Source organism: Pinus tabuliformis, chromosome 5_1, assembly GCF_031772625.1.
Source record: "Pinus tabuliformis cultivar Carrire ecotype Pingquan chromosome 5_1, CPIR1, whole genome shotgun sequence".
NCBI classification, from domain to species: Eukaryota; Viridiplantae; Streptophyta; class Pinopsida; order Pinales; family Pinaceae; genus Pinus; species Pinus tabuliformis.
This window is the reverse complement of record NC_142305.1, coordinates 899,830,654-899,847,109: the sequence shown is the minus strand read 5'-3', so window position 1 is coordinate 899,847,109 and position 16,456 is coordinate 899,830,654. Positions and strand designations below refer to the sequence as shown.

The following is a 16,456-nucleotide window of genomic DNA, read 5'->3' as shown; positions in this document are numbered from 1 at the left end:
TTACCAGTGTTCAAGATTAGTCTTACAACAAGTACAATACATGTGTGAAAATGTGTTGGCTTGTTAGCACACTTATGAATTAAGTGAAAGTTCGAAGACACATCGTTACACCATACATCACTAACCTCGAGTGTGGGGTGTTGGAGCCACTACTTATTCCTCAAAGAAAAGATTACAAACTCTCTTGTCTATGTGGGAGGAGCTGCGGTGAAAAGTCCTTTCCATGTAAAAATGAGGGGGTACTTATAGCCATGGGTGAAATTGACCGTTGTGGTTGTTTGACTACCTCATGACTATTTGACTTCCATGACCTTTCTACATTACATGACTCTTTCTACAACAATTGGGTCTCTTAGACTTCCACACTACATTACATTGATTAACAACATAGCCCATAGTAGAGATGTGGGCAATATGACTCGACATGATAGTGTTGGTACATTCGTGCTGCTGCTGGAGTGCATGTCGAGATACAGTGTTGTTGGGTGATGGATGTCTTCATGTCGTATCACAGCTTCACCTCCACATGGCAAAGTGCATGGAGTCTTCAATGCTATCTAGTTCGCTTGATGATGCTTAGAAACATTTCTCGTTGCTTTCATGTTGGAAGGCTTGACAGGTTCATCTGTTCATGAAATGTGCATGTTCAACCGTTCATCTGTTCGTGAGCACATCTTGCATGTTTTATTTTCCATCTGTCTACGAACATATCTTTTCATGATCATCCGTTCATGAGCACATCTCTTCGCATGCATCATTCGTTCGTCCATTGGTGAACTTGTCCTTCTGTATTTTCTCCCTTCGTTCATCCCATTCGTCATTGCACCATGTTTGTTGGTGTACTTATACTTGTAGTAACTCACGTTGAGACACCATCAAATCCAAAAAAACCTCCTAGTCTACCATGGCACATGATCATTTTGGATGTAGGTGACTAGGAGAGGCAGGAAGGTTGTGAAGCGGGATGATGGCTTTGGGCACTACTGATGAAAATTGTACAAGAGTCACTGAGTGATGGAGATGGGAAATCCAAGTCAACAGTGACTATCTACGAGGTCTAGCTCGGCTCGAAGGAAAATTTGCACAAATTTTGGGAGGGATAGTCCGAGCTGCAAGAAGGCAAGGTAGGCAGAATATATGCAGTTTCTGGAACGAGCAGGCAGCAGGGGCTAGAAGGAAAAATTTGCACAATTTTATAGAGGAACAGGCCATGCTGCAAGGAGGATCAGTAGGTAGAGATTGCGTAGTTTTTGGGGCGAACTACCTGGGAGCCTGGCAGCTAAAACTACGCAATTCCCAGAGGGAACTAGAAGTTGGCTACTGGGTCACTAGTAGCCAAAACTGCGCAATTCCTAAAGGGAACTGTTAGTTGGATGTTGGGTCACTGGCAGCCAAAACTACACAATTCCCAAAGGGAACTGGTAGTTGGTTTTTGGGTCACTGGCAGCAGAAACTGTGCAATTCCTCGGAGGAACTGGCAGTCTGCTGTTAGGAGCTACTGGCGAGGGGAACTGCATTGAGGCTAGGAGGCCAACCTACTGATCATCTCTACGCAATTTTTGATCTGAGAAGACTGTTGGGTAGCAGAAGGCTTGCTCATGAAAATTGTGAATTTTCTTGGATGAGCAGTCAGTTGGCTATCAAGGGACTGACTGCGAAAACTGCACAATGTTCTAAGGGAGATAGGGACAGGAACTTGGTGTCTGTCTAGCTTGTCTGCACAATTTCCTCAACTAGCAGAGTGGGCAAGGTTAGTAGCCTCTGCGCAATTTTGGAGGGGAGTCAGTCCTAGGGTGGTTGTCGGGTCCAACTGTCCTGGTGGACAGCATGAGAGTTGATTGAATTGCTTGCGATCAGCGCAGCTTGGAAAGACTTGCTTAGTGTTTATGTGCTTATCTAGGTGATATTCGATCAAGTCGATGGCGGGGTGATGGTCTGGCTGTCAGAGGGGAGTATAGTCGTCAGAACTTCAGCAAAAAATGACTAAGTGTGTAAACGATCGAAAGATGCATAGGTGATCATGTAGACACACAATATTGTGACTTAATGACGAGACGACTCAAACAATCCAAAAACACATGATCAACATGATTGACCGATGGTGCAAGTGACAAGTGCGCCACTTGTGACTGATCGTTGATCGACCATGACGGCGCTTGTGCGACAGTGAATGTGACTCTGTGTGTGAGTGCGACAGATGCCTTCATAGCGAACACAACAAGCACATGCGAAGCGAAGACTTCAAGCATAGCCATAACATGGTCACAAGCATGATTTAGACACCAACATGCAGAAACTTAAATGAAATGAACAAGCAAGGTAGATGCAAGGACTCACACGAGTTCACAGAGTGAACCTGAGTGTGTGCAGTCATCAAGTGAAACTCTCAAGGGAGGCTCCAAAATTAGGTGCAGGCCAAAATTTTGGAGGGTGGTTGTAGCTGCTACAATAGATTAGGAGGGCGCTAGTCAAAAGTAGGCCTTGTCTCTAGAAACTTCTCAAAAAATAAACAAAACAACTATGTAGCAAAAGGGAAGTTCTTCATCCCATGTATCATAGCACGAAAACTATCTAAATATTTACAAAACTGCCACAAAAAAATGGCAGACCATTTGATACATTAGGGCCTTTACACCAAAGAATCAACATAAAACAAAAGAAGAGAACTAATGCGATTCCCATCACTAGTATAGTTTACAATTGTACTCACTAATAGTGAGAGGCACCTAACCTTCTCTGCACCATAATAAGTGATCAGTAGTTGTCCACCAAGCACCTAAACATTTTCTAGAGAAACTACATGACCCCCAACATATCTCTGAAAGTACACAAGTTGACTCGTTGTTGCAACTCCATGAGGGACATCAGGGAACTGGGGAAAATCCTCCCCTCTACTAGATAGGACAGCAATAAAATAAATGTCCTCCTCACTGGGTTGAAATCACATGTCAAGACTATTGAAAAGTGTAACTAGGTTTGATCTTCACAATGACATATGTAATTGTGATTTTATGTAAATGATGAAAAGAAGAAAAATAAAATTATTATTGTAATGCTTGGCTCATGGGTTTCATGCGAAAGGAATTTTATTTTTAGTAGTGGCTCCCATTGTGAGAATTTACGATTTGTCATCTAGTCATAAAAGTCAATATCAGTCAATGTCATGTATGAAGGACCCTTCTTGGGTATGTTACATCTTGTATGAGTCATTAAAATAAGTGTGAAATCTCTCCAAGACAAGCACAAGACCTCTCCTTCAACTCGGCTTGAAAATAGAATAAGTTATCTCCTCCAATTGAAACATTGGCTCACCCTCAAACAAATTGGCTAATTTTTATGAAGAAAAAACTATAAATAGGGCAGTTTGGCATCATTTCACGATCAAATTTTCGGTCAAGCAATTCTGAAATCTAAAAGTGCAAAAATCGCCTAGAAGGAAGCCTAATCATCAGCAAAGGAAGGAGAAAGTAGAGCAAAGTTCTAAGATCCATTTTTGGGTATGTTTTAGGGTGGTTTTGTTGTCACATGTGTAAGGAAGAAGGAGATAATATGTTGTAGTAAGGCCAAGATCCAAGCTAACCGATTTGGGATAAGTTCAAGTCATAAGGGAGGCCGAGACAAGCTAGAAGAAGACCCTATCCAAAGCGAAGAAAATGACGGCATAAGATAAAGTCTTGTGCATGAGCTAGGGATTATGATTTAATATTGCAGACCTAATTCAAGGAGGCCAAAGATATGAAGTAGGAGGAGGTCAAATTGGAAGAGAGCCGAGAAAAGGGAAGAAGCAGAAGGTTCATTGTCATTGTTTAAGGATCTCATCAAGGGAGCTTGTGTCTTGGTCTTAGAGTGGAAAATAGGTCAAAGGTATTGGTCTTGGTATTCGTTAATTGGAATCTCTATAAGAAGAAGATTTTTTTTGGGTTTTCCTCTCAAGTGGGAGAGGTTTTGGCACTGGTTGATAGCATGTATTCTATGTCTCTTGTCTCTTTATGGTTTATGGTTTATGTATTGGTAATTGTTTGATGAAAAAATACACTATATTAACATAAGTATAAAAATATCCTAATTTAAGAATTAAAAATCATTCACAAGAAGTTACTAATAGAAGAGAAATCAATTAACTTTGATGCCCTAGATTTGTCAAAAATGGTATCAGAGCTAAGGTAACAAAGTCAAGGAAGATAATCTTATCAAGGGACACTCAAGGATCAAATCTCGAGAAAGGCATCAAAGAAAATATCATCCTAAATTCAATATATACAAAGGAAGCATTGAAATAAAGAGTTCGGGACATCATCATAGAGAAGTATGAAAGATGGTTGGAATCTATGGAAGTCAACAATGAAGGATATAGCTTTTGGGAACCTCATTAGAAACATAAGTGGCACTTAAGGAAAAGAATGAAGAAGCTCATATAGTACAAGGTTCATCATACATCTCTCAAAAGGAGACATTTGTTGATGGGGATACTTTAGATCCTCAAGATTCTCTGATGGAATCTTCATTGAAAGGTTCAACAATCAAAAGGGAAGCAAGTGTTTCATCAAGAATTACAAACTTATGGAATTCATGGGATGATGGTATGATGACATCAAAGGTGAAGCATATCAAGGGATTTAAGCTCTTTCAATCAAGGAAGCTATTGCAAGAATTCTGGATGACCCAAAGAAAAATGAGGTATGTATGCGTACATTCGATATTGTAGAGTCATGTCATATGGTTGCAAGTAACATGGATCAATGCTCTATCTTGAGAGCATAATAAAAAGGAAGGATCCCCACCCTCAAAGGAATGAAAGAATGCACGGTCACACATTCACTAGATGAAATCAACATAATATGTCCTCATATGAAGTATGAGGTGGTTGACATTAATTGGAGGAACTCTGATTAGAAATTCCTAATAATGAAATGTGTGAAAGAAACGAAGTAAGAGATCATGGGATATGAAACCATGGAAAAAGGAAATCAACATCCATAGACCAAGAATATTTGACTAGGATATCTCCATGAAAGATATGAAGATTCTATTGGAATCTGGAAAAAGAAAGAGACCCTTAACAATATATATATCTTTGGGAGATGTGTCAATATTAATGCAGGATGTTGATGGAAAATAGAATATGTCATGATGAAAGACCATCATAAAGAATTTTGATTTTAATGTTCATTCCTTTATTTTTGAACAAATATTTGGATGGGTTTATGTAGGGTTGTCGATGATCTAAAATTTGGAGGAGAACTTCTCTTCCTAAAAACTAACTATCCTCTGAAGCTTTGCAAGTAAAAATGGGTCTTATGATATCAACAAGTTTTATGGTCTCTTCAAGGATAATGAGTTATTTTTCATGTGAAACTTAAACAATAAAAATATGACCATTTAACTCATAAAGGAGAAAATGAAGAGAGACAACACAGAATTTGGTGACAGAGTTCACCCCTCCTAAGCTACATCTTAGACCTGTTAATAGAGCTAGAACACTCCATAGATTTCAGTGATAAAAGAGTACATGAAATGTGTTGAAAAATGAGTGGTTAGTTTCCCCTTCAAGGAAACATTCTCTTACAAATAAATATCACTCTAAAAAGCATGACAACCTATAGTCAGTCATGAAAAAGTCAACAAGAAAAGGGCTTTCACATCAAGACCTTGTACTCCATCTGAAAATGAGCATACATGTACAAAAATTCGACATTGAAGTACTCCAAAAGTGCTCCAATCAGTAAATAGAGACTTCCATTGGATTCAAAATGTCTAAAAACCCCTATCTGGATTCTTCTTGGGCTCAAAATACCAAAAACTCATCAAGTTATGGCTCTCCCAAGTTTCTTCTGCTATTCGTCCTCCAAATTGGTTGAACCTGCAAACTGAGTGACAAATCCACCCTTTTATCTGCTCGGGAGGCGACAAATTCACCCATAATAGGTGTAAATTATCACTTCATTTAAATTCCAAATAACCCTTATGCATTAAACTAAGGACACATGGGCACGCCATAAGGCCGAGGGTTGGGCCAACAGTCTGCCCCCACTGGCCTTAGTACCTTTTATGTCGGGTTGATGGTCGCATGGGTTGATGCGGCCAGGGGCCGAGGCTAATTGCCATGTTGGCTCTCGAATATTTTCTGGTGGTTACTTGCCTAACAGGTGACCTGGGACCAAGTCTCAAGTCCGCCCCCACTCTGGTAACACCCACCTAAACTGTGCAGCGTCATATGGCTTCCACAAAACCTGGGGTTAGGGCCTACAACCCGCCCCATCCACCAAGTGCCTCTCCACTGCTCTATGGTCGTATGGGAGTTCTCATGAACAAGGGCTAGGGCTGGACCAAAATCCCTCTCTAGCTACGCTCTTGTTCTGGTGGAAATGCACATGACCATGAGATAGGGATAAAGTCTAGCCCTCTCTGCCAACTCTCCACTCTAACTTGTGCTTGGTCTTGTGGGTGGTTAATATCACCGGGGCCGGTCCCTGGTACTCTTCTCCATCCACACCAAGGTTTTATGGCGATTCATAAGACCGAGGGGTGCACCATAACTTAGCCCTTAAATATATGTGGCAATGTCTATAGGTTAATATCCATCATGCAAAATAGTTGGTAAGGATTGGACTTTGTAAGTGGCAGGCCACCCATTCAAACCCTTCCGAGGCCATTGAGATCATAAAAAAAAAAATTAGCCAGTGAGGAGGCACCACATGGCATCCTCTGATTATAACACATGGCAGCTTACCATTGGGCTACCAAAACCAAATTTGACCAACTTACCCTGTACGATATAGACATGTGGTGAGCTATGGTTGGTCCTGTACACCCAGTTGGCATGCTAACATCATCATGACATCAGTAATACGGATTCACTAGTCAGTAGCCCAGTCAACACACCTACAAATTTTTTAGTTGTTAATCCAAATGATTAGAACATCATAACTTTGTCATATGACATCGAATTGAGGTGATTCAAGTGTCGTTGGAATCAAAATGATGAACACTATGACTTGATTCCAATTTCGAAACATTCTGGGTGCTTTCATTTTTGAGAAAATTTTGATCTTCGGATTAGTCGAGGGAAGATCTATGGATGTCTTCCACCACTGATAACCTTGTAATAGGATGAAGGGTACTTCAGGAAACATGGCATGAATAATGAATCATGGCATGAAGGAAGGCCATATATGAATAGATGGATCACTTTCCGATGATGACATGAATGACTCCTGGATGAAAGTGATGGATGGTCTGTGCCCTATGAAGAAGTCCCAAAACATGAAGACTCCTAAATAATGAAAATAAGTTCATGACATTGTGAGGAGTTCTTCAAGTAGTTGATTGTACCATCATATCCACCTGAGGAGCTGTTGTAGGTCCCTAATTAAGAGGGAGCCTGGAAACAAGTTTCATACTTGGTAGAAACTTGGAAGAAAAAATTTGTAAGCCAAGAGGGAGCTTAGGTACATTATTTCCATAGGAATGAGTACATTCCTTTATTGGAATAGATATTTCCTCCCTTTTTAAGAGGGAGGGATAGACACATCATTCTTGTCTTAACTTGGGAAGATAGAATGGATGATTTGGTAAATATTTGGCATCTAATGCTCTTTGAGGATGTGTTAGGGCATCCAAGATAAGAGTAGACATAGAGGACTGATATTCTTTGAGGACTGGGAATCTCAGATAAGAATAGTCCTGGTGGAACACACCCTCAGAACACGGGTGGGGTATGTTCCGAGAGAGACAATGATAAAGGTGTTTATACATCACTGGTATCTCTAGTATTGTGCTCAGATATCGTGGAGAGATAGAGTTGTTATTCAAGGCCTTGCTATGTGACAATGTTGGTTGATGATATGATTTACAGATGGGTTTTCAATCCAACTCTTCTTATGAGAAATTATTCAGATTGAGAATGACCGAGTACCATTATGAATACCTCCCTAGTTAAGAGGGAGTGTTCAAAAGTGTAACTAAGTTAGATCTTCATAATGACATATGTGATTTTTATTTTATGTAATTGATGAAAAGAATAAAAATAAAATTATTATTGTAATGCTTGTCTCATGGGTTTCATGAGCAAGGAATTTTATTTTTAGTAGTGGCTCCCTTGTGAGCCTTTAGGATTTGTCATCTAGTCATAAAAGTCAATATGAATTAATGTCATGTATGAAGGACCCTTCTTGGGTATGTTAAATTTTGTATGAGTCTTTAAAATAAGTATGAAAGATATCCAAGACAAGCATAAGACTTCTCCTTCAAGTCGGCTTGAAAATAGAATAATTGATCTCCTCCAAATGACATGTCAACTCACCCTCCAACAAGTCGGCTTATTTTGATGAGGGAAAAACTATAAGTAGGGTTTCTCAGCATCATTTTGGGGTCATTTTTTCAATCAATCAGTTCTAAAATCTAGAAGTGTTAAAATCACCTAGAAGGAAGCCTAATCATCAACAAAGTAATGAGGAAGTAGAGCGAAGTTATAAGCTTCATTTTTGGGTCTGTTTTAGGGTGGTTTTTCTGTCACACGTGTGAGGAAGAAGGAGATCATCTACTGTAGTAAAGTTGATATCCAAGGTAACTGAATTGGGATAAGTTCAAGTCATAAGGGAGGTTGAGACAAGCTAGAAGAATACCATATCCAAAGCAAAGAAAGCGAAGGCACAAGATAAAGTCTTGTGCATGAGCTAGGGTTTCTGAATTAGGATTGCAGACCTAATTCAAGGAGGCCAAAGATTTTAAGAAGAAGGAGGTCGAAGTGGAAGAGGAGCTAAGAAAAGGGAAGGAGCAGAAGGTTGACTATCATTGTCTAAGTATCTCATTAAGGGAACTTGTGTCTTGGCCTTGGAGTGGAAAATAGGTCAAGGGTCTTGGTCTTGATATTCGTTAATTGAAATCTCTATAAGAAGAATAATTTGTTTAGGTTTCCTCTCAACTGGGAGAGGTTTTGGCCCTAGATGATAGCCTATATTCTGTGTCTCTTGTCTATTTATGGTTTATGTATTGGTAGTTGTTTGATGAATAATTACACTATAATAGCATAAGTAAAAGACAATCGTAATTTAAGAAGTAAAAAACATTCACAAACAGTTACTAATAGAAGAGAAATCAAATTAACTTTGATGCCCTAGATTTCTCAACAAGGACCAATACAGAAAGCTTGTTGGTTGAAATCCCACCAACAAATCAGTTATGACATCAACCTGGAGTTCCCCTTTAGGGATGTGGCCTCCTCATATCTCTCAAGGAGGCATACATTCCTCAAGAGGAATTGGGCCATTGCGGCAATAGGCTGAGGGTACAAATACATCTTCCTTCTCTTGTGCTTCCGACCCTTGTACCATATTGTATTGGCCAACTCTTTTCTCTTATTGATGTTTCTCCTGGCTCCTCTGATGTCTCTGCATGATTGACATATAAAATACAAAAACCTCATAGACAAAACATTATTTTTTTAATAAATGAAAAATGTGTTTATAAATATGGGCATATAACTTTCAATTGAAAAAAAATCAACCTCAGTGCTAAAAAAAATAGTAACACACAGGACATGGTGTACCAAAAAATAAGAATGCACCAAAAATAGTGTGCACATCGACTTGACACACCACTTTTGGTTTGCATACATACATAACATTAGTTACTTTTATGTTTCAGTGTGGTGTGTCAACATAACATCCACACCAGTGCATTAATTTTATGTCGATGAACCACACGGAACGTTCAGTTAATGAACATGCCGAGCTATATTTTTTAAATATTGAGTGGTGCGTTTGGAAAAAATAAATGCACCTAGAAGTTACTTTTACCAGATGTGTAGCTGTAAAAAAAATAATTTTTAAAGTGGTGTGTCATGGAATGTAATGGCTTGGTGCATTTCCATTTACCAAACACATCGACCACTTAATGCTTTGTTAACTTTACACACTGACATGCAGTGCACCCTATAAATTTACAGGGTGCACAATGAACGGTGTGAGCCAAATGTATCTAACCCACCACGAAGAAAAAAAAAATCAAAGCCAATGATTTTTTTTCTTAATTTTTAATTCTACTCTGCTAAAAAATTAAGTTAGGGAGAAACATAGACATTACCTAGACATTTGCTCATTGGAGAGTCATGGTTTCCACATTAATGAAAAAAACAAATCTGACCACCATTTGACAAAATTTGAAATGCATGTAGTAAGCAACAAACAAAAGGATGACAAGAAAGGGAAGCATCGATGGAAAGGTGCTTCATAGAGGGAAAAGTTGCACCGATGCTTGAGAGCTCTAAAACACTACAAATGTTAAAAGTGAATTTTACGGCTAGTAAGTTTCTTTTTATTTAACCTTGTTATTATGCGATCAAACCAAACGCACCGACGTGGATTATTTATGAGGTGCACAATTTTTTTTTAAAATAAAAACAATATTGTGGAGCACCATGTTATTTACACATCGAGGCATTTCAAAATAGGAACAACGTTGGTGCTTCTTGAGAGTATAGCACTGAAATAGTGAAAATGAATTTTATGACCGAAACTTTTTCAAATGTAACCTTTGTCCAGTGATATCGAGTAGTATATGCATCGGTGCTCTAGTTTCACCTAGCACACTATTATTTTTAAATTTAAAATCCTACAAAGGTGCACCATGTTGTATACACACCAAGGAATTCTGAAAATGTCAAAGCACCAAGGCTTCATGGGAGTATAGCACTAGGATGGTGAAAATGAATTTTATGACCAGAATTTTTTTGCATTTACACAAGTCTGGTGCTATTGAGTAGTATACGCACTACTGCTCCGGAGTTATTGTTATGTGGGATTTATGACTGTGGACATAAATATCTCCCCTAGGTCTGGTGGCTAACCTAGAACAACAAAATGACAAAGGACCCAATGTTTTCCTTAAATTAAGTAGATGAGGGGATGGAACCTACTTGGGATCTATCTTATGTTTTGCTCCTTCTTTGGCTTGAATGCTCCAATCCTAGCTCCAATTGCCAAAATTAGAACTTGCACAACCAGACAACATAAGACAAAAAACTATGAGATCTATGTAGCATCATCTATCTACTTTATTCAATAGATCAACATGGTATCGGTATCTATCTTATTTTTTTCTCCTTCTTTGGCTTGAAAGCTCCAATCCTAGCTCCAACTACCAAAATTAAAACTTGCACAAGAAGACAACACAAGCCAAAAAAATATGAGATCTATGTAGCCTGATCTATCTACCTTATTCTATCAACATGGTATTGAAATACATGAAATAATGACATCACATATAGGAAAACAAAAAAAATATTTGTATTGATATAAATGGAGTGATTTTCAACCATAAATAGGTGTTGATCTTGTAGAAGAACTCCTCCAATTTGTTGATTTGTCCTTCCTTTATCACAAAGTGCACCTCCAATCACCCCAAATTCACGAAAGGATAACTCTCACAACAAAAGAATAAGGGTAGAATCACTCTCCAAAATCCAACCCCTTTCATATGGAAGGATGTAAATATATAGAGGAGTGAGGTAAGTTGGGAGTTCTTATCATTTTATCAATCTTGGGATTGAGATCCACTCTTGATGGGAGGATGATATCTAAGGATAAGAGATGGAAACTCCAAGGTAGGATAGGATAGGATTCAAAAAATTTATCTGAGATAAATGGTTACAACAGATCCTTAAATCTTCTAGAAATGGAGGATTCGATATTCTCTCTCTTTTTCCCGAATTTCTAGAACCAAAGAAGGTGCAAAGGAGAGAAATATGTAGGTGATCAACGCAAGCCACAGTGGAGAAACTTGTAGGTGAACGTTGTCCAGCAAGAGGCCAGGGTACATTAGGATCAAATGATGTAGTTTAGGTCATAAACTCTGGAGAATGAGAGAGTCATGCATAGGGATTTGTGCAATGATGATGTAAATGGGGAATAGAATGGGAATGATCTAGTTCAGACGTTCATTGATCATATGAGAAAAAATATCCTATAAGAGAGTGCCCCCTAAATCACAAAGTCAGAGATGATGATTAATAAATGAAGTGCTTTACCTTGTGACAAGTCAGGATCAATAACAACTAGCAAGATCATGTTCTATTACAACACATTTACATCATGACATTATTTTGTTGAGGGAGGCATACCCATAATCAAAACATAAGATAACATTACATGTATAATGATCAAAATACATGTCCATTGATGACTGATGGTGGACCTATGACTTAATGATTGTTAGTATGATCATAGCCATCATACATAGTGATCTTGTATAATCCTGAAATCGCAACCCGAATGGTGGAAACTATATCCGAGATCTTCTATCTCATTCACACAACCAACCAACGTACGAGCCTAACCATGTGAATTAATGAGCTGAATTCGAACATGGTAGACACCATCTGATTACTAGCCAATGATGTAATCCGTTAACAGATGCGAAATAAGCCATCGGTGATGTTAATGTCTCTCATGGTACTTAAGTACAATCTGTATGGTGTGAATAAATGAGTTGATGCCAAACACCACATAGAATGTTTTAGTCGAAGGCCAATGATGTAAAATTATCGCCGACAGTGCGGACACTTTCCTTTGATGTATACAAGAACCAAGGTATCAATGGGTGTTTCTAAGTCAAATACATGTATGTGCTGATGTCGATAGGAAGCGACCCATTGCAGGAGGGCCTTGATGTATTCCCCATCAACAACACGAAATGGGTATGATGATTGAGACAGAATGATCATAATGATGCTGATAAGGAAGTGGAACAGGAAAGACAAACATGGAATGAAGGCTTATCATAAGTGTATTGTGACAGATATAAGCTAAATGACTTCTCTTGAACACACCAACAACGCTAAAATGGAGCTGGAAGCATTGATCCAAACTGAAATGGAGGTTCTGTGAAGGTATATTGAACCGAAAGACAAGCATATTACATAGCCCAACAACCATGGAGATGAAGTGGAAGGGTGTCGTGTTTAAGAGTGACTTGATGCAATTAGAAAATGGAGTACCCTGTTTTCCCACTTTCCCCAACCATACTGGTTAATACCTCTTTATTTTTTAACAAGCTTGAGGAGGACAACATATGCTTGATCTCTAAGTCCATCCTTCAAATGAATCCCTCCAAGTATATTTAACGAACCATGAGAAGGAGTTGTTCGGTCTCATCATCATCAGTGAGTCCATCGTTGTTTGATATTTTTATGAGTCCAGCAAGGGTGAAACTTGACTTTGTTTTCATGTTAAGAAAGTTTGAAAAAGAGGCAAAAAAGAAAACTCCAAATTCCCCTTTTCGTAGGTAGTCCCTTAGATCCAAAAAGGTAGAAAACAATACCCAAGAGAACCTCTTAGCCATGTTTGACTAAGGTATTCCTTTTTCGTATTGAGTTTATCCAAGTATGGAAAAGGGTTAAACTTATACTGAGTAGATGTCTTTTCATTTACTTTTACGAGTTCGAAAAGACAAGTGCTCAACAATATTTTCATGTTTTGGGAGTTTGAAAAGATCTGAAAGAGGACTCCAAAGGGTTCATTTTTCGTAGGTTTAAAGAGCCCTAAAAAGAGATAAAAGTGTACTCTTCGGTCAAAATAACCTGTTTAAAGCACAACAAAATTTGTTAACAGTCGTCAACCTGCTCAGAACAACACAGAAAGGATTAAACATACATGTTTCATAGTAAAAATGAATCATCAATAGGTTGAAACATTAAATATGAATAAAATAATGAACGATATGACGATATATACTCAAAAATGATTGTTCATCTTTAGTATTTCACATTTACCTTCAACAATGAGAGTTCTAAGTACTTTTTCCTTTGATCTTCTGCAGCTGATTGTGGCCAATCCATTGGATGATTTTGAGTATCGTCGCTTCCAGGTAGAAGCTAAAACCTGTTATGAAACCAGCTCATAGAAAGATAGAAAAGATAGATCAACGCCTTAGAATTCAACCTCTTTGAGGGGGCAACCTCATTTACATTACACAAATTAACAATTCTTGGATGATACAAATGAAAAGACCTCCTTTCTATATATAGGAGTCTAAGGGGTCATAATATAATCAGAGCCGACATAACAATAATAATGTAAGGGCACAATAATAACAATAGTGGGTTTCTATGGGGCACAATAGTAATAATATGGGCACTACATGGGTACATCAATATAATAAGGGGGTTGTACTAATAGCAATAAGGGGTTACACTAGTAGTATAGGGGTCTAACATGCCCATCTCCTTAAAAAAGTGTTGTCCTCAATGCTTGAGTAGTTCTTGATGCTTCTGTATAAAATTCTTGTCCTCCCATGTGGAATCTTCAGCGGGTAAGTTCTTCCACTTGATGAGATACTCTGAAATTGATTGATTTCGTAGTTGTCGGGTTCTTGTTTCTGTGACTGCTCCAGGTTCCAATATGATTTTTCCTTCCTCTTCAATTTCTGGCAATATTGTTTGAAGTGGGATCTTTTGCAACTTTTGAATAAGTGGCCATACTTCTTCGTCCTTCTTCCATTCATCCCTTGCTTCATTTATCCAATCTTGTTGGATAATAGAAATAGCACAAAACAATGCTACCACATCCTCATCCTTTCTTGAGAGTGCATCTGCAACAAAATTTTGCTTCCATTTTCTATAGACGATGACAAAGTCATAACCCTACATATTTGTGACACATTTTTTCTGCTCTTCTAAAGATAATAGTTGTTCTAAAAATTATTTATGACTATCATGATCCATTTTTACCTTGAAGTGTCTTCCCATTCAATAAGGTCGCCATTTCTTAAGTGCATGTATTATTGCCAACATTTCCTTCTCATAAATAGCTTGCTTTAGATGTAGCATTAAAAATACCCAATCACCTACATCAAAACATTTTTCACTACAATGTTGATCTACCTGTTGTTTCATTCGATTTTGCACCAAAGTGGCATTATCCTTTAAAAGTTGGAGAACTTGTTGTTGATGCTCGATGTGATCTTTCACTGATTGAACCTTTTTCTTCTTGATATGTCCTTCTATCTTTAGAGTTTGAGGGGTGGTAATTTCTTCCAATCCTTTACAAGATATGGTCGGATTCATTTCTTGATGCTCGATGTGATATTTCACTTGTTGAAAATTTTTCTTCTTGATATGTCCTTCTATCTTGATATTTTGAGGAGTGGTAATTCCGACAAATGAATTACAAGATATGGTTGGATTCATTTCTTCTTTCTCGATGTGATCTTTCACTTCTTGCACCTTTTTCTTCTTGATATATCCTTCTATCTTGAGAGTTTGAGGAGTGGTAATTCTTTCCAATGCTTTACAAGATATGGTCTGATTCATTTCTTCTTTCTCTAGGGTTGGGTCCTGGTGTATATCCTCTTCTTTTGATATTTCTTGATCCTTTTCTTCCTCCTCTTCATAGTCTATGTAAAATAATTTCTTCTCAGCACACTTATGACCTTTAGTGCATTTTCTATCACAATTGTAACAAAGCCCTTTTTCTCTTTTTTCTTCCAATTGTTGTGCTGTAACCCTTGTAGGTTGTGGAAGGCCAGGAGAAACAACACTTCCATTTTTATAGTTGTGAGGGGTAGACTTCCTTGTTTCCATAATTTTACTTTCCACTATGTAACAAAGCCCTTTTTCTCTTTCCAATTGTTGTGGCGTTTCTCTAAAGAAGGTGTTGCTCTTTGTATCCTCATAATGTGCTATCATTTCCTCCGTGAAAATTGACCATGTAACAAGTTGTTTACAAGAAAAAAGCCCTTTATACCATAAAAATTGGTCTAGTTCTAAATATGAAGATGCAATACATACTTTTTGTAATAGTGGTACACCATGTAGATCAAAATATTTCTCCATCTGAAGTATCCAATTTACCGGATCCTCGCCATCAAACTTCCTCATATCACCTTTTCTTAATTTTAGGAGCTCAATCTTGAAATGACTACAACTCTGTAATTTTGATTCTTCCAGTTCTGAATTACGACCTGAAGTAGCCCTATGTGTCCTCTTCCAATGCCACCAGTCTGATCAAATTTAGATTCTCCAAGAAAGAGTTATGAAAAATCTCCTAAGATGACTTGATTATATACCTTTTCAGAAGATCGAACTTGTATGAAGTGCCACATGTCATTGTGTAAACCTTAGGATCTAAAAAATATACACAGGAAACTAAAATATGTTCTCTTTCTATAACTTCTTACTAAATTTCAATCTGATGCTCAAAACAAAAGTTATGACTATTTTCCCCAGGTCACCTGTTTGGAATGTAATTCAGGAGTGTGCAAAAAGACCAACTTCCTCAGATCATATCTCCACAAATATAGCGCTAAAAGCTCTAAAATTCAAATCCGAGGTTTAGTGTGATTTCGTCTCAAATGGTTTTTTTTTTCACTTTTGAAATATCGCAGAAAAAATTTATAGTGAAAATGTCACGATGACCTATTTGGAGCAGCGAAACCTTAGAATCCAAAGCTCTGATACCAA

General features: G+C 38.0%; 1 pseudogene; it reads right to left on the bottom strand.

Annotated features, from left to right (window-relative positions):
- LOC149167721 (uncharacterized) overlaps nucleotides 1-16,456 on the bottom strand; it is a 163,842-nt pseudogene that overhangs the window by 130,409 nt on the left and 16,977 nt on the right.